Below are 19,408 nucleotides of genomic sequence, written 5' to 3'. Positions count from 1 at the left end.
CCCAGCTTAGCCAACATTCCTTGTCCATCAGAGGCAGCTGGTCACCATTCCTTCTGGGCTCTCCTCTACTGCAGCCACACTGGCTGGCTCCCAGGGCCTTGAACAGACCAAGATCTGTCCTTCTTCAGAGATTTTATACACACATCTCCCTCTGGAAAGCTCTCCTCATCATGCACATCCTCCTCCCCCCTCACCTTGCCTGTCCATCTCCTGCTCATCCTCAGGTCTTGCTCAAATAAGTATTCTCTAACCTCTCCTCCTCAAATGAGATCATTTTGTTTCTTTCATAGCACATATTCCAATTTGTGAATCCAATTTTATTTGTGGGCCTATTTGCTGGACAATGAACAATGAGGTAATGGAGGTTAGTGGAATGGCTATTTTGTCCACCATAGAACGCTCCCCACCAGCACAGTGTCAAGCGCAAAGCAGAGCTCATCGGACATTTGTTGAATAAATGATGGCTGGTCAGAATGGGCTGAACATGAGTCACTTAAAAATCTCCATCTCTACCTCTAGTTTTTGGAATTCAAGCTTAAATATAAAGGTTATGGACTAAAACTGCTGAACTTTCTAAAATATTGATCAAACTAGCTAGAAATCAAAATCAGATTTGGGGGTCTAAGTGGTACATTGACTTGTAGCTGTCAAAGGCTATCAGGGATGTGAAAGTTGATGCGAGAGAATGTGAGTGACAGCTCAATGAGAAAGAGGCAAACTGGGGCTGCCTCCAAGTTTGAGATTATCTTCAAGAAAAAAAAAGTTGTGCTTCCAAGTTGTGTTAATTGGTAGAAAAACTCAACCTGTAAACAAGATTTGAAGGGCAGGGCACACCATTCTTTTGCTGGGTGAAGGGACAGTTGTGTAAGTTTGCGGGGATACAGCTACACTGGGCCATCGGGAGCTGTTGGCCAGCTCCTGCACAATGGAAAACTGTGTAGTGCAGCCATTAGCTCTGTTATGATCCTCATTTATGATTTTATTTACTTAATAATTCAGTCTTTCGTGTCATGAATTTTTGAGAGAGACATTCAATTAGAAATTATGACTGCAGTTTAGAGAAATATATCTCCTTATTGGTGAGGTGGGTGCCAACTTTCTTTTATGGGTGCACCTGGATGCATTCCAGAACATTTGGAAGAAACAAATTTTAGCACTTCTCCCTTTCTCCCCCAAAGCTTGGGAGTTGTGCCAGTTAGAAAAACCTTCCTGTGTCCTCTTAATTCTAGGAGTACTGTTACATTGGCAGCAGGCAGAAAGGGCAGGGGTGCTCTGGTGACATCTCCCAACTAGTTTACCTGGACCGATTTTTCTTAAAATCCTACCACTTCCAACTGCTTCCTTGCACCACATGCTAGTGTGAAGTCTACTCCATTTAATGAGGTCTTTCCCCCAGATTACACTCTCATTCTGATGTTTGCTTCTAATACTTCCCATCTCATCAGACTCAGAGTTCATCCTAAGCTTGCCCACAAGAATATTCACAATCTCCTCCAAAACCCCCAATTTTCCATCTGGACTGTTACATTAGTGTTCCTTGGCTATAAGTAATGGGAATGTACTCTGTCTAACTAGCAGAAAAAGAATTTATTAGTGGCTCACATTGTCATTGGAAAGCTGAAGATGTAGGTTGAGAAGGTGAAAAAGGAAGGCACTGTGATGGCGGGAAAGCTAGACCATCTCTCCAGTCAAGGCAAGTCAGCACCAACCTTTGTATCATTCAGCTCAACATGGAAGCTTGAGAGGAGAACACCTGATTGGCTGAGCCGAGGAAGCAGAAACCAGGGCACTTTGATTGACAGTCCCATCAGACTGTACAATGGGAGAGGTGGTTTCCCTCAAACAGAATAGGATGTGATTGTCTAAAGAAGAGGGAACACATCTAGGCAGGCAGGCAAAGGTCAACACTAGTCTGCTAAAATTGGGAAAGATTTGGACACCAAGCCACCCAGAGTGGTTGGAAGAATTGAAGCCAATTACCCTAGAGACAAGAAGACTTAGTATTAGAATTCAGCTTTGAATTCTTGAAGAGTTGTTTGAAAAAAATATATTTTCTCATTCCTTATAATGATATCAGGGAGGTAGGGTTGTTATCCCCATTTTATTTATGAGGAGACTGATCATCAGAAAAATTGAGTGTTTTGCATAAAGTTACATTATAAGAGGGCAAAGCTGGTTCAAACCCAAATTTGTTGGAATCTCAAACCCATGCCAAATGCCTCTTTTTGACTCATTGAGGACAGAGTTAAGAGAAGTGGATAGAATAGATAGAAAAATCAGGCAGAACTTGGGTAAATATCAGGGAGAACTTCTCTTGTGTTGTTATTGTTTTAAACAGAGCTGTCTGCAGTTTTCTTTAGAAATAGTAGTTTTACTGGGATGGATAATTGATCTTTTTGTTTTTTGCCCTATCCTTTCCTTCTTTTGATAATCATGGGCCAGTTTTACTTTGCAAATGTCTTCAGGAATCTCCTTGGATGGGTGGGCATTTGAGTTTGTATCCCTCATGGGGGTTTGCAATAGTTAATGTTTTTTTTTTAATGTTTTATTTATTTCTAGTAGAGAGAGAGAGACACCGTGAGCAGGGGAGGGTCAGAGAGAGAGGGAGTCACAGACTGAAACAGGCTCCAGGCTCTGAGCTGGCAGTCAGCACAGAGCCCGACGCGGGGCTCGAACCCACGAACTGCGAGATCATGACCTTAGCGAAAGTCGGACGCTTAACCGACTAAGCCACCCAGGCACCCCTGCAGTAGCTAATGTTTTTAAGCACTTGTTTTCTAGGCACTACCTCTGAGTTTTTTCATCAATCAACTCATTTAATACTTGCACCACCTTTATGAGATAGAAACAATTGTTATTCCACTTTTACAGAGGAGGACCTGAGACAGAACATGCCCAAGGTTACACATGTGGTACACAGTAAAGCTGGAATCTGAACCAGGCTGCCTGCTTCTGAGTCTGCATTGTCTCAGTCATGGTGGCACAGGACTTAAACTGAGAGGTAATCCATCCTCCCTTGTAGCCAACATTTTGGAAGAGCAGAGAGGTCATATGCTAGCATAAAATGTCATGTGAGTAACTAGGAGATGGAGCAGATGTTTGAAGAAAGGAGGTATGAGAGAGAAGCACAGCTTTGGACACTGGCCACCCAGTGCCAGATCCCATGTGGCCCAGCTGTGCTCTGTTTCCTGTCCTTGGCCAGTCATATCCTTCCCAGGTACCCATTACCTGAGCTAGTTTGAATGAGCCTGTTTCTCACCTCTGTTTTTCCTACTCACAACTGTTCCACAATGTACACTTCTGCCCAGGGGAGTCAACAGTGTCTTCTCTGTGCCCAAGGCTGGAGCAACCCAACCAGAGAGTGGGAAACAAGGTACCCCAAGATTCCTGGGAACTCCTCAAGGGAGAATCATAGAATGTTTTAAGCATCTTTGACTGTGAAACAGCTCTCAAAATACCCTCCTGGCAATGGCATTTTTTCTTTTTTTGGTGAAAATTTACAGATGCTTAACATGTTTTTGAAAAATCAAGGCCTTGCTTCTACCCACACCCTTGGTAGCAAAAGCAAGGTCACTAACCTCCACCTGCCTCCAGACAGAGCAAGCCCCAGACTACTCACTGGGAGTCCAGCTAAGTGTTCATCTGAGGTTTTGTGGGCTTGTCCATGCTGCTGGCCCATCCCAAGGCAGTTTGAGAGTGTAGCCAATCGACTCCTCTCCCCAGAAGACTCTGTTCAACAGAAAAAAAAATTATTGTGTCTTTCTCATAACTTGATCCTCTAACCTGTGACATAGGATCCTTCCAGGCCTGGAAGTGGTTTCCATGACACACAAGGGCAGAGAGAAAAGATTTCTCACTCCAAGTTCAGCATCTCACCCTGGTAGAAGTTAGAGGCTTGTCTGCTAGGAAGACTTACTTAGGTTTATGGTCAGTACATTTTGGAAATGCCAATTAGTGTTGCAAACCAGTAAAGAATACAGGGGGTCACTGGCAGCTGACAGTTGCCTTTGTGCAAGAATAATCCTGTGAACTATTTGAGTGGACTAGAATGTGTCACTATGCTAAGCCCAAGAGTGCTAGAGCGATTTCTTTTCCCAGCATCTTCCTAAGGTAGAGAAGACACATTTATGCCAGTGGCTCAGCAAGACCCCAGAGAAGCTGCCTTAGAATTGCAGGCTCTGCCATGAGAAAAACAACTACCTTCCAGTCCCTGTGCCATGCTCTAACCTACACCATCTCTATAAATCCTCAGCACAGCCCTAAGAGGTAGGACTGTTGTTACCCTGTCTGACAGATGAGGAAACTGAGGCTCAAATAATTTGATTTATTGCCTCAGGAGTAGAGCTGTAACTTGAGGTGGTGAGTCTAACCTCAAAGAGTTGGAGCCTGCCCCCCGATCTTCATTCTGGAGAATTTCCTTTCCTTTCCTGGTTCACTGATTCTCTTCCTCTTGACTCTTCCTAGTGTTTCTCCTCTCCTGCCTGTGCTCCTAACAAGCCCAGCCACACCCTGCTACATGTTCCCTGAACCACCTCCCACCTCTATTTCCCACATCTTCATTGTCACTAGATGGCCCAAGCAAGAGACTAGAACAAAAACAGTTCAGGCCCTTGAAGACCCTGTTTTATCATGTCTCTTCTCTCCTACCTGAGCCACTGACTACAGTTCCCTTTCCTCATCCACTTTGTGACACCTCTGGATAGAATTCTAGATTCTTCACTCATCCATCCATTCACTCATTCATTCATTCAGTTGAACAAATTTTGAGCATCTTTAATGGATCAAGTCCTGTTCCATGTCTTGGAAACACAACAGCACACAAACCAGAAAGTCCTTGTCTATTTTTTTTTCAAATGTTTTATTTATTTCTAGGAGAGAGAGAGAGACAGCGTGAGCAGGGGAGGGTCAGAGAGAGAGTCACAGACTCCGAAACAGGGTCCATGTCCTGAGCCAGCAGTCAGCACAGAGCCCGACGCGGGGCTTGAACCCACAAACCGCGAGATCATGACCTGAGCGAAAGTCGGACGCTTAACCGACTAAGCCACCCGGGCGCCCCAGTCCTTGCCTATTTTAGTACAATTTTGGTTGACAGGCCATGGACAAGACTACAAATAAATTAAAAAGATAAATAAACAGGACTATGGCAAGTGTCTTGAGGCACAGTTATAGCGAAAGGACATAGAGGAGCTTAGGGCAACTTTAGACAGCAAGACTGGACTGCATCTTTCTTGAGATGACGTGGGTTTAGGGGGCCAAATGAACTCCTGGTGCCACACTAATGGAGCCCAAGAAGGGTGTGTTTCCTCAGTGCTTCTTCTCTGCAGACATTTCTTTATCACCTAGGTCTGTCAGTTAGGAATCCTTAGGAAGGGAGTGAGTTAGCAGCCAGGCTTAGTCAAACCTAGTGGAAGAGGCAAAGTGGCTAATTTAGCTCCATCTGTTGCTTCCCCGGATGAAGTGCTGGCTCATCCTTCACTTCCTGGGGGACCTTTCTCTCTGGTTCCAGGAATTGTCCTAAACACCTGCCTGCAAGGTCTCTTGTCAATGAAGCAAAAGATTAGCCTCCAACTCCATTGTGTCATTTGTCTAAGTGAGCCTCATACTTCTCCTTTCCCTGGGGGTTCATCTTTTTTCAAATGTTTATTTATTTGTGTGTGTGTGTGTGTGTGTGTGTGTGTGAGAGAGAGAGAGAGAGAGAGAGCAAGTGGGGGAGGAGCAGAAAGAGGGGACAGAGGATCTGCAGCGAGCTCTGCACTGACAGCAGAGAGTCTGACACAGGCTCGAACTCACAAACCATGAGATCATGATCTGAGTGGAAGTCAAGAGTCAACATTTAACTGACTGAGCCACCAAGGTGCCCCTCATTTTATTTCCAGACCCCATTTTGTAACTGTCTCTGCTGATCTTGTACTAGGATGTATTTGTGAGCACATTTTGTTTATCCGTTGGGACTCTGGGATCCAAAGGGATTTGAGGTGGCTCTGTCACAGAGGGAAGTTCTCTGGGGTGCTTATTGCTTTTCACTTTTTTGGAAATGTGTGAAATAATAAGAAATGTATACAGGCATACCTTGGAGATATTGTGGGTTCAGTTCCAGACACCACAGTAAAGTAAATATCACCATAAAGTAAGTAAAGTGAATTTTTCTGTTTTCCAGCTCACATAAAAGTTATATTTACACTAACCTGTAGCCCATTAAGTGTGCAATAGCATTATGTCTAAAATAACAATGTATATTCTTGAATTCAAGAATACTTTATATAAAGCACTTATATAACTCAACACCAAAAAAATCAATCTGATTAAAAAATAGGCAAAGGATATGAATATACATTTTTCCAAGGAAGCTATAGAGACAGCCAACAGACAGATGAGAAGATGCTCAACATCACTTATCACCAGGGATATGATAATCAAAACCACAATGACATATCACCTTACACCCGTCAGAATGGCTAAACAGAAAGAGATAAGAAATAACAAGTGTTGGCAAGAATGTATAGAAAAAGGAATACTTGTGCACTATTGATGAGAATGTAAACTGGTGCAGTCACTGTGGAAAACAGTATGGAAGTTCATCAAAAATAAAAAAATAGAAATACCATATGATCCAAAAATTTCACTACTTGGTATTTACCCAAAGGAAATGAAAACACTAACTTGAAAAGATAGGCACCCCTATGCTTATTGCAGTATTATTTATAATGCTGAAGAAAGATGTGGTGTATATACACTATCAAATATGCAACTATAAAAAAGGATGAGATCAGGCTACTTACTACAATATGGATGGACCTACAGGGTATTATGTTAAATGAAATAATCAGATAGATAATAACAAATACCATATGATTTCACTTATCTGTAGTATCTAAAAAACAAACAAACAAGCAGGAACAAACCCATAAATAACAGAGAACAAACTAGTGATTGCTAGAGGGGAGAAAGGTGGGCAAAATGAGTGATGGGGAGTGAAAGACACAGGCTTCTAGTTATGAAATTAAAAAATCATTGGAATAAAAGACACGACGTAGAGAATACAGTCAATGGTTTTGTAATAGAGTCGTATGGTAAATGATGGTGACTGCACTTGGGGTGAGCATAGCATAACATGCAGAGAAGTTGAATCACTATGTTGTGTATCTGAAACTAATATAACATTACGTGTCAACTATACTCAGGTAAAATTTCTTTTTCAACTTAAAAATACTTCATTGCTAAAAAGTGCTAACCATCATCTGAACTTTCAGCAAGTTGTAATCACTTTTCTGGTGGAAGGTTTTGCCTCGGTGTTGATGGCTTCTGACAGATCAGGGTGGTGGCTGCTGAAGGTTGAGGTGGTTGTCATAGTTTCTTAAAATAAGGCAACAGTGAAGTTTGGCACATTGTTTAACTCTTCCTTTCACAAATGATTTCTCTGTAATCTGTGATGCTGTTTGGTAGCATTTTAACTTCTTTCAGAGTTGGAGTCAATTCTCTCAAACTCTGGTGCTTCTTTATCAACTAAGTTTATGTAATATTCTGAATCATCTGTTGTCATTTCAACAATGTTCACAGCATCTTTGTCAGGAGTAGATGCTATCTCAAGAAACCAGTTTCATGCACATTTAAGAAGCAACTCCTCATCCATTGAAGATTGATCATGAGATTGCAGTAATTCCGCTCCATCTCTGGGCTCCACTTCTGATTCTAGTTTCTTGCTATTTCCACCACATCTGCAGATACTTCCTCCTCTGAAGTTTTGAACCACTCAAAGTTATCTTTGAGGTTTGGAATCAACTTCTTTCAGACACTTGTTAATGTTGATATTTTGACCTCTTCCCATGAATTATGAATGTTCTTGGTGGCATTTAAAATGATGAATCTTTTCTGAAGGTTTTCAATTTTGCCCAGGCCCATCAGAGGAATCACTATCTATGCCATCTATAGCTTTAGGAAATGTATTTCTTTTTTTTTTAATGTTTTATTTATTTCTAGGAGAGAGAGAGAGACAGCATGAGCAGGGGAGGGTCAGAGAGAGAGGGAGTCACAGATTGAAACAGGCTCCAGGCTCTGAGCCGGCAGTTAGCACAGAGCCCGACGCTGGGCTCGAACCCACGAACCGCGAGATCATGACCTAAGCGAAAGTCGGACACCCAACCGACTAAGCCACCCAGGCGCCCCAGGAAATGTATTTCTTAAATAATAAGAGTTGGACGTTGAAATTACTCTTTGATCCATGGGCTGCAGAGTGGATGTTGTGTTAGCAGACATGAAAACAACATTAATCTCGTTGTCCATCTCCACCAAAGCTCTTGGATGGCCAGGTGCATGGTCAATGAGCAGTTATATTTGGAAAGGAATCCTTTTTTCTGAGCAGTAGTTCTCAACAGAGGGCTTAAAATATTCAGTAAACCATGTTGTAAACAAATGTGCTGTAATCCAGGCTTTGTTTTTCCATTTATAGAGCACTGGCAGAGTAGATTTAGCATAATTCTTAAGGGCCCTAAGATTTTTGAAATGATAAATGAGCATTGGCTTCAACTTATAGTCACCAGCTGCATTAGCTTCTAACAAGAGAGTCAGCCTGTCTTTTTAAGCTTTAAAGTCAGGAATTGACTTCTCCTCTCTAGCTATGAAAGTTCTAGATGGCATCTTCTTCCAAAAGAAGACTGTTTTGTCTACATCGAAAACCTATTGTTTACTGTATCCACCTGCATTAATTATCTTAGCTAGATATTCTGGATAAATTGCTGTAGCTTCTAGATTAGCACTTGCTGCTTCACCTTGTCCTTTGATATTATGGGGAAGGCTTCTTTCCTTAAACCTCATGAACCAGCCTTTGCTAGCTTCAAACAATTCTTCTGCAGCTTCCTCACCTCTCTCAGCCTTTACAGAATTGAAGAGAGTCAAGGTCTTTCTCTGGATCAGGCTTTAGCTTCAGGGAATGTTGTAACTTGTTTGATCTTCTACCCAGACCAAAACTCAGCTCATATCATCAGTACAGCTGTTTCTCTTTCTGATCATTCATGTGTTCACTGGAGCAGCACTTTTCACTTCCTTCAAGAACTTTTCCTTTGCATTCATTTACAATTTGGCTAACTGTTTGGCTAAAAGGTTCAGGTTTCAGCCTGTTTTAGCTTTAGACACACCTCCCTCACTAAGCTTAATCATTTTTACTTTTGACTTAAAGTGAGAGACATGCTACTTTTCCTTTCATTTGAACATTTAGAGGCCATTGTAGGGTTATTAAATTGGCCTAATTTCAGTGATATTGTGTTTGGGAACAGGGAGCTGTGGGGACAGGGGGAGAGATAGGAATGGCCAGCTGGTATAACAGTCAGAACACACACACAATTGATTGCTTAAATTCATGGTCTTACATAGATGTGGTTCATGATGCCCCAAAACAATTATAATAGTTAATATTAAAGATCTGAACACAGATCACCATAACAAATATAATAAAAATAAAAGAGTTTGGAATATTGTGAGAATTACTAAAATGTGACACACGGACAGTAAGTGAGCAAATGCTATTGGAAAAATGTTGTTGATAGACTTGCCTGATGCCACAAATCTTCCATTAGTTAAAAAAAAAAATGCAGTATTTCCAAAGAGCAATAAAGTGAGGTCAGTAAAATGAGATATGCCTATATATTGGCCTTTATCCCCAGTTTCTGACACAGGACTCCTGAACCCTTATAAAGAGGGATGCTAGGAAATACTTTTTGTTCTTACATAAAGTCTTTGACTCCAGTTCCTGACACAGAGCTCCTAAGTCCCTTGAAAGTTCCTGAGTGATAGAAGTGTCTTTTGTTCTAATAGATGACCTTTGGTGAATTCCTGGATATAAGTGGTCAGAAGTAAGCCATGATTAGAAGCTTGAAACTTTCAGTCTTCCCACACACAGCCGATGCCCAATTCGCTAGAGAGACAGAAGAAAGGAGGGCTGGAAACAGAGCTAATGATCAATCATGCCTACATGTTGAAGGCTCCATAAAAATCCCAACAGTATGGGGTTCAGAGAGCTCATGTATTGGTGAACCATATTCTTGCCTGGAGGGTGATGTATCTCAACTCTACAGAAATGAAAGCTCCCATACTCAGGACCCTCCTAGACCTTGCCCCATGTATCTCTTCATTTGGCTGTTCAGCTATGTTCTTTATCATATTCTTTGTTATATTATAAACTGGCAAATATAAGTGTTTCCCTGAGTTCTGTGAGTTGCTCTGGCAAATAATTGAATCCAAGGAGGCAGCTGGTTTATGGGATTTCTAATTAGTAGCCAAGTTGGACAAAAGTTGTGGGTAATCTAGGGACATACCACTGGTGATTTGCATCTGAAGTCAGGGGTATCCTAATGTCTAAATTTAATCAAATTGTATGACACTCAGCTGGTGAGAATTGCTTAGTGGGGGACACCCCCCAGTGTCAATGGTGACTGAAATGTCAGAAATGAAGTGTACAGCGTGAGTAGTAAAGGGGAGACACAGAGGAGAAGTGAATTGTTCCTTGCAGAAACTTCACCACTTCCACAAAATGCTCTTCACTCTGTGGGTCCAAGTTAATGGATACTGCAGTCCCCCATCCCCCCATCCCCACTCCTGTTAGGACAATCAGACTGATGTTGCCCAATAAGATTGTACTAAGGGGTTTGAATCTGTGAAACCATGAGCTAAAAACATTGATTTATTTGCAAAAACCCAAACTGTATCCAAACCAAGTCAGATTTTTTTCTCTTTATAGATTTATGTACTTTGCCAAGGTAATCTTATTCTTTCTAACATCAGGAAAAGACCTAAAACCCATTGAGGTAATTTGAGCTTAAAATGAACTTAAAATTGTCTGAAGTTTTGGACCGTATTTTCAAAATACTCTCTGAAATGAATCCAAACAACCATTGCCACTGAGTTTCCCAGACTGGTTTACTAGCATCACTTCTGATCCTGTGCCCTTTGCCTGCTGCCTGTGCATTTTGCAAGGGTCGCTTTGCAAGGGTTTCCAAAGAATGGTGAGGGGCTGGATGGTCATAGCACCAACTCTAAGCTGGTCCCCACTGGGGAATGTCACAGGTCAAGACCCTTGGACACCGCATGCCCCATTCTTCATGTTACAGTTGGGGCGAGGAAGTCCAGAGAGGGCAGGACCATCCCATCTCTATACTCAAATTGGTGCATTTGTTGGGTCCTCTTCCATCCCAGTTGTTCTCAACCTCAGCTACATATCAGAATCATCCAGAAAGAAATGAACCCTTCTGACCAGAGAGGATATTTGTTTCCACAGCATAACCCAGAAGGAGCTCCCACTGGACTCCAGCCAAGCCAAGAGCTGGGTGTGAGGTGGGGTCAACAGGTCTGTTAAATCCAGAATTGCACATGGTGAGGCTGGGCTGTCTCCAGTTCCTCCCACCTCCAAATACCAATCCATTTTCCCAGCTATAACATAAGGGTCTTGGTCTAAGTTATTGTAGCACCTGCACAGTTCTTTGATTACTGGAAAATCCAGTAATTTTACTGGAAAGGCCAGTAAAGCTATATGAGTTCAGGTCCCTCGACTATCTTGTTCCTTTGGCATCTCCATTGCCTACACAGTATCTAGCACATAGTGGCACACAATAAATAATTGTGGAAGAGTAAATGAGTGAATGAATGCATGAGTGAACAATACATACATAAGAACAGCAATTCCCCAGACATAGGAAGACCTGGACTAGTTTCCCCTCCCCTCTTCGTAGGTTCTCACAGAGATATGAACTTGTGTGTTTAAGAAGGTGCTGGTGTAATACTGCTTAAAGTCAGATTTTGATTCCACTATATTCTAACCATTTGATCTTGTAAGTTATTTCTCTTGCCTGAGTCTCAGTTTCTGTATGTGTAAAATGGGAAAATAGTCCCTATATTTCAGTATGTGAAAAACCCTTGGCACAGTGCTTAACACCCAGCAGACACTCACATGTTAGCTGTTGTCAGTATTAATAGGAAGTTTCATTTGCATGTATGCCTATCTATGCCTGTATCTATTTCTATACTTATTTAACAGTCATAAAGGTCAGTATTAAACAATTACTGTGTTTATCCTACAAATACTACTGACTATCTTTGGCTCCCTTTACAGCTCTGACTCTTTGCCCAGCTTATTTTCATCTCCTAAAGAGTTATAGTCCATGTGTTAAGTGTTACATTTACACTTTCTTCTTGGTTACCAGAGTTACAGCTTATCAATGCAACTTAAAGTCTCCACGCCTGTTTTCTATCACTTGTCTCCAGGAACCATCCACTTGGCAAAGCTCTCAGCTCCTTCTCAGTATGTTTTTTTCTCCCAATCACCTGATATTATGCTTGTCTCTTCTACTGTTTTTTTTTTCCTCTCTCTCCTCAGCTTCTCCTCCTTTTTTGACAGAGATACCAAATGGTTTTCATTGCTTGTGTCAGCTCAAATAGCCTGGAGAGCTACACTGAGGCTTCTAAGGCCATGTATGGGGTTGGTGGGGCAGAGCATCATGATTGATTAGCAATGGCTACCACTGACATGGGAGAGGAAGGTAGGGCTATGTGGTAGCCTTTGCCATTCTTATTTGGCCAAAGGAAACTGTGACATCTTTTTGCCGCTTCACTATAAATATTCAAACAAAATCAAACGTAGGCTAAAAAACAAAGTTAAATCATCTAATATAGTATACCACAATTTGGACAGGTGCTAAAAAATGATTTCTTCTAGCTCTCTCTTTAGCCAGAGGGAACATCTATATCCCCCTGTCTTTGGGGAACTGGGAGGCGTTGTTAAAGAATGTTCTTCCTTCTCTCTAGAAAGCACAGGCTACAATAGACAGATTGCTTCAACAGTAATATTAAATTTGCTGAGCAAACTCAGATCTGTTTGGTTAAAAGGGGAGCGAGGCTTTCTAAGAGATGGTAAGTGAGGGCTGTGTGATAGGGCTGGTATCACTGTCCTAGGACCAATCCTGAGTGACATGTTTCCTTACCTCCTCAAAGGCCTAAATAAAGTCACCTAGCTCTGTCTCCATACTTCAAGAAAAGGATGTATCCAGGTTAGAGCTAACTTGTGCCCCATTGTGGGCCCATGACTGAGTCTGAGGTTCCCTCCTTTCTCAGAAACCTCTCCTCTGTGAGAAGACACAGGGCCAGCAAGGCCACTGACCCCATATGTCTGACCATTCTTCTTCTGGCTACTCCCCCAAACTCTCCCATCAACAGTGACAACCTTGTTTGTGACTGCAGCGGCAGCATCCTTTATAGCCTGCAAGGCCTTGGGCAAGCTTCCCAACTTCTCTGTACCTCAGTGTCCTCATCTGTAAGATGGAGATTATACTAAGAGCACCTACTTTGTAGGGTGGTTTTAAAGATTAGAGGGGTTAACACGTGTGAAGCTGTTAGAGCAGTATCTGGTACATGATAAATGCTTCCAATGTTAACTATTATTAACATTAGGAGTGCTTTTCCTCTTGCCCTATGTGACCCTAACAGCACTATGAAGTCAGCTGGGCCAACAGGGTTAGAATCCTCTTCACAGGAGGCAACTGAAGTTCTGGAGGAGGAGGGTCTTTGTCCTAGGGCACCCTCCTGGTCCAGGTGCTGGGCCAGAGCTCAGTTCTTTTGAGTCCACCTCTGGGTGAGGTCACCTGTGATTTTTAGGACCTCCCAAACCACACTGGTGACTGACTCTGTCTTGCCTTTGAAATTTTCACATAAAAAGGATTCTATAAACAATCTGAGATTTTGACTATGTCAAAGTCAGATTGGAATATGTCACTCCACTTACATATGTAAACATGCTGAGTATACACCTTGGTGTGAATATGGATTTGGCATCCTTGAGAAAGAGAATGGGTGAAGACATTTCATCTTTATGTCTGTCATGGAACTTGGCTCTGAGGCCATTCCTTTGTACCACCACCCAGGTTTTTTGTTGAGGAACCCCCATCTGTTATGGGGCAAGGGGCAGGAATTTTTTTTTTCTTACAAATAGTTTATTGTCAAGTTGGTTTCCATATAACATCCAGTGCTCATCCCCACAAGTGCCCTCCTCCATGCCCATCTCCCCCCTACCCCTCCACATCCCTCAGTCCTCAGTTTGTTTCTTAGCATTCAAGAGTCTCTCATGGTTTGCCTCTCTCCCTTTCCCCCACCATTTCCCCCCTTCTTCTCCCTCATGGTCCTCCGTTAAGTTCCTCCTAATCCTCCTATATGTGCAAACATATGATATTTGTCCTTTTCTGCCTGACTTATTTCGTTAAGCATAACACCCTCAAGGTCCATCCATGTTGCTACACATGGCCAGATTTCATTCTTTCTCATTGCATGTAGTATTCCATGGTATAGATAAACCACATCTTCTTGATCCATTCGTCCGTTGATGGACACTTAGGCTCTTTCCATGTTTTAGCTATTGTGGAGAGTGCTGCTATGAACATTGGGGTACATGTGCTCCTATGCATCAGCATTTCTGTATCCCTTGGGTAAACTCCTAGCAGTGCTATTGCTGGGTCATAGGGGAGTTCTATTGTTAGTTTCCTGAGGAACCTCCACACTGTTTTCCAGAGGGGCTGCACCAGTTTGCATTCCCACCAACAGTGTAGGAGGGTGCCCATTTCTCCACATCCTCGCCAGCATCTAGAGTTCTCTGATTTGCTCATTTTAGCCACTCTGACTGGCGTGAGGTGGTATCTCAGTGAGGTTTTGATTTGTATTTCCCTGATGAGGAGGGATGCTGAGCATCGTTTCATGCGTCTGTTGGCCATCTGGATGTTCTCTTTGGAGAAGTGTCTGTTCATATCTTCTGGGCAGGATTTTTAAACCCTACTCTTCTTGTTTCCAAGGAGGGGCTTGGAAGGGGTTTCCACCAGAGTAACTCCTTGCCTCCCCCTTATCCTTCATCCCTCCCCAGGGAAAAGGAGTGACTTACCTGTTTGATGCATTGAGGGAAGGGCACCCCCAGTTCTCTCTAAGGCAATACATAGCTCCTTCTCTTCTAAGCCATGATTCTATAGGGTTAGGACCCCAGGAGGGACACCTGCAGTTTTCTAGTTCTGGCTTTGATAGGCTGGCTCTTTCAGGGATTTTAGTATTTAGAAGCCTGTTCTTGAACACTGAAGCAACATTCCACAAGCTTAGGTTTACCAGTAATAATTGTGATGTTTTGAGCTCTGTCTGCCTGACCCTGAATCCATCTCACAAGTATTCTGCACTCAGGCAGAGAAAGGACGAAGTGTTGTTTATTAGGCACTCCCCAAACCCTCTCCAACTCTCAGCCCCACTCCTCAAGCCTGAACTGCCATGTGACCCTGGCGGCCAGTGAGCATATTCCCTATCTCTTCAGGCACACTGACCAGTTCAGAATGGACACACGATCCAAACTAGCTCAGTAAGATTCCTGGATAGTTGTGATTTCCCCCGGAATTACTTAGAGGAGTGTACAAACCAGGACTCATTGAGTGAATTTTTTCCCATCACGGAAGAGCCTGCCTGAATAGAACTGACACCAAAGTAAGCAGAGCTGGAAGATGGAATGGGACAGAGACCAAATGGCAGTGACCATCACTCTCCTCCACTGCTTGAGCTGACATGAGTTGATCTTCACCACTTGCAACCAGAGAGTCTGGGTTATGCAATGCTTCCCTCTCTAACAGTTCAGCAGAAAAGCCCTGAAACTTGACCCTGCTCCTGATATTGTCTAATTTACCATACACATAAAGTCCCACGGATAATTCTACAGCCCTAGATGTCCTACAGGGACAAGTTTGAGCCCTATGTGTTAAGTGGATTCAGTGTACTTTCATGTAATGATTAATCACAGAACTTAATCCAAATATGGTTCCTTTAACCTTCAGCATATTTTATATGATTTCTAGAGTCAATTATCATTTCTTTTTTATTATTTTATTTTATTTTTTTCTTAAATAGTTTATTGTCAAGTTGGTTTCCATATAACACCCAGTGCTCATCCCAACAAGTGCCCTCCCCCATGCCCATCACCCTCTTTCCCTCTCCCCCATCCCCATCAGCCCTCAGTTTGTTCTCAGCATTCAAGAGTCTCTCATGGTTCACCTCCCTCCCTCTCCCTATTTTCCCCTTCTTCTCAATTATCATTTCCATTATTCCCTCAAAACACAACAGAAAGATGCCTCACCACCCCCCTTGACCCCTCACTAAACCTCACTGTGGGCCAGAGAAGAGAGGGCAGTATAAGTCTGGCCCTCACTGTCATCATCTTCTGGGTTTTCTTTTATTCTTTTTAGAGAAAATGGCCATGTCAGACAAATGGTACATATAAACCCAAGGATATGATGGAGGAAAGCTTTCACATTTGTATGGCCAGGGTGTGGTTTGTGAAGGAGCCTCCTGTGATGAGTATTAACCTGGTCCTGCAGATGAGAAACCAAGGCTCAGAGCTATGTCATACTTGTGCAGCACTCAGGACTGCCCCACTCCAAAGCCATAGTGCTGCCCCAGCCTTCTTGGCACAGACTCTTGGTTATCAGTGGGCAGAGAATGCTTCCATCCTCCCAAGCTCTGAGGTCCATTTCTCCATAGATCATGCCAGCAGGGAGTAAGTCTTCTGTCCTCTGAACCTGAGCATTCCCTGCCTTTATTGCTTCTTTGGGTTTAGCCTATACTGATTTGTAGTGAGACACTTTTCTTCCTCTTACCACCCAAAAGGTTGTGACAATATTGCTAATAAGGCTGAAGTTGTGGGAGTGAAATCAGGACAGACTCAGTGCCAGTACTAAGTGGGATCACCAAGGTAACAAGGGTTTTTACGGCTGGTGATGCATATGCATATGGTACCTGCTGGGTCTGAAGCTTCTCACCATTACACACTCTATCTGGGACTGTAAAATGGTAACACATTTTTGGTGTGGGGAGTCATTTGGCACTATACACCAAACTTAAGTGTGCATACATGGCACATTTTCTAGGGCTGCCATAATAATGTACCAACAATTGGGTGGTTTAAACAACAGAAATGTATTGTCTTATTCGCCTGGAGGTTGAAAGTGCAAGATCAAGGTGTTGGAAGAGTTTGTCCTTCTGAGGGTTGTGAGAGGGAATCTGCTCCATGCCTGTCTCCTAGCCTCTGGTGATGTGCAGGCAACCCTTGGCTTTGTGTGGCTTGCAGAGATACCAGCCCAATCTCTGACATCATCTACATATGGCATAAGCTCTGTGGGCTTGTCTCTGTGTCACAATTTCCCCTTTAAAAGAAACACCAACGCCATTAGATTAGGCTCCCACCCTAATGACCTCCTTACACTCTCAATGACCCGATTTCCAAATAAATTCATTTTGAGGTACTGAGGGTTAGGAGTCCAACATAAGAAACTGGAGTATGGGACATACTTCAATCCATAACACCTAGAAATTTCACTTCTAGGAAGCCACCCTGCCAATCTACTTGCATGTGTTCACAAACAGGTATTTTATAAGATGGTTTGGCAAAAGGAATATTGGAATGCTCTGCATTAAAGAAGAAGGAGGTAGATCTATATGTGCCACTGTGAACTAATTTCCAAGGTATAATTAAATAAAGAAGCATCTTATAAAAGGCAGAGTGCTCATAAAACAGAACATAACTCTGATTTTTGTAGATGTCCATAAAGATGATCAGAAGGATGCACGATTCAAACTGTTAACAGTGTGGTAGGCTCTGGGGAGAATAGAGGGAATAAGAGTGGATAAAGGGCCATCTCATGTTTCTTGGCACATTTCTGATCATTTGAAGCTTTTATAATGAGAATGCACTCACATATTACTTGAGTAATACAAATAAAATTTGTTTCCTTTCCACACCCTGTGGTGAGACTAGATCCAAAGAATGTACTTCTTAAACCACATGGTCCCCAGAGGGTCTCCACAGCTCCATGGAGAAAGTGGTTCTCACAACCTGGGCTGGATTGAATCATTCTCTGCCCACTGGGCACTGAGAGTCTGTGCCTGGAGGGCTGGGGCAGCACTATGGCCAAGAGCCTGAGCTTTGGAGATGGGCAGTCGTGAGCACTACACAAGTTATGGCACAGCTTTGAGTCTTGGCTCTCATCTGCAGGACCAGGTTAACACCCATCTCAAGGGGCACCTTCTGAGGCCACACCCTGCCCAGATGCCTGTGTTAGTATTAGCTCACATTTCACTTATGGGCCAGCAAATATGCCTAAAATTTACCTGAAGCCCAGACCTCTGGCATCCCAAGCAGGCATTTGTGAACTCTTAAGAAAAAGGAAGGCTCTTGAGTTTGGCCCTAAGAAATGGGTAGAATTTAGTAGGTGGGGAGAGGAGACTATAGAACTCTGGCAGAGGCAGAAACACTCCTCCCACCTCCCAAAGTAGTCCTCTGCCTTCTTTATATTAAAAAAAAATTTTTTTTGAGAGATTGGGAGAAAAAGGACACAGAATCCACTGAGAAAGCCTTCTAACGTGAGTGCGAACTGGGGAAGATGAAATCGGGCCAGGATCGGAGACTCCAGGGTCAGAGGCAATCCCCCTCTACCCTCTACGGGGAGTGAGAGGGGAAAAAGAAAGAGTCCGAAACAGAAAAACCTCCGCTCGGGGGGAAAAACCTCCGCTCGGGGCATAGAAAGACCATACTTGCCAAATACCTGCCCACCAGGTCCCCTCACGCCAACTGGTCCCGGGGGGCGGGGCGGGGGGGTGCTGAGCACACAAACTGCCTCTTTGTGCTGGCTCCTGGCGGCTGGACTTCAGAGGAGCGGCATGCCTGCCGCCATTGTCCTCCTGGACAGCTGGGGCCCCAGAAAGAGCCGCGCGAGCAGACACTGGGCGTCCGCGCTCCTGGCTGGCTGGAACTCTAGAGGGAAGGCAAAGAGCTAAAAACTGGGAAATTTGCCTGTGAGTTCGTGTTTTGGGTGATGAGCCATAGAGGGACCTGGTTTTCCTCACTCCAGCGGGCTCGGGCTCAGCGCACCCGGCAGCCAAGCCCCCGCCCATGCTCACCAGCCTGACCCAGAGAAGGAAGCAGCGATTCTGACTCCACCCCGAGAGCGAGGCGGCAGGCCTGGAATTGCCCTGAGGGGGTTGCCTAGGAAGCTGTGTCTAAGGCAATTTCAGCGGGGCGCGCGGACTGGGATTTGGAGATTGGGACTGGCCTGAGTTGAAGAGTGCAACCAAATTTGGCTGCGCCCCTGGTACGGGGTGTTTATACGTCCAAAAAAGCGAGGTGCAGCGCTTGGTTCACGAAGGGACTGGAGCACCATCACTCTCCTCCCCACAACCTCCAAGGCAGAACTCCCGCCTGAGGCAATGGATCACGCCACGCCCATCCCTGCTTGAGAGGTGCCCTCCTCCTTTTTTTTTTTTCTTTTCTTCTTCTTTCTCTTTTCTCTCTTTTTTCCCCAGAACACTGACCTGATTAACTCTGGTCGCCAGCTTGCTTAAACAATCACAACGAGTCCAT

Source organism: Hyaena hyaena, unplaced genomic scaffold (genome assembly GCF_003009895.1).
Source record: "Hyaena hyaena isolate Hyena2069 unplaced genomic scaffold, ASM300989v1 scaffold_7, whole genome shotgun sequence".
NCBI classification, from domain to species: Eukaryota; Metazoa; Chordata; class Mammalia; order Carnivora; family Hyaenidae; genus Hyaena; species Hyaena hyaena.
This window is presented reverse-complemented; position numbering follows the sequence as displayed.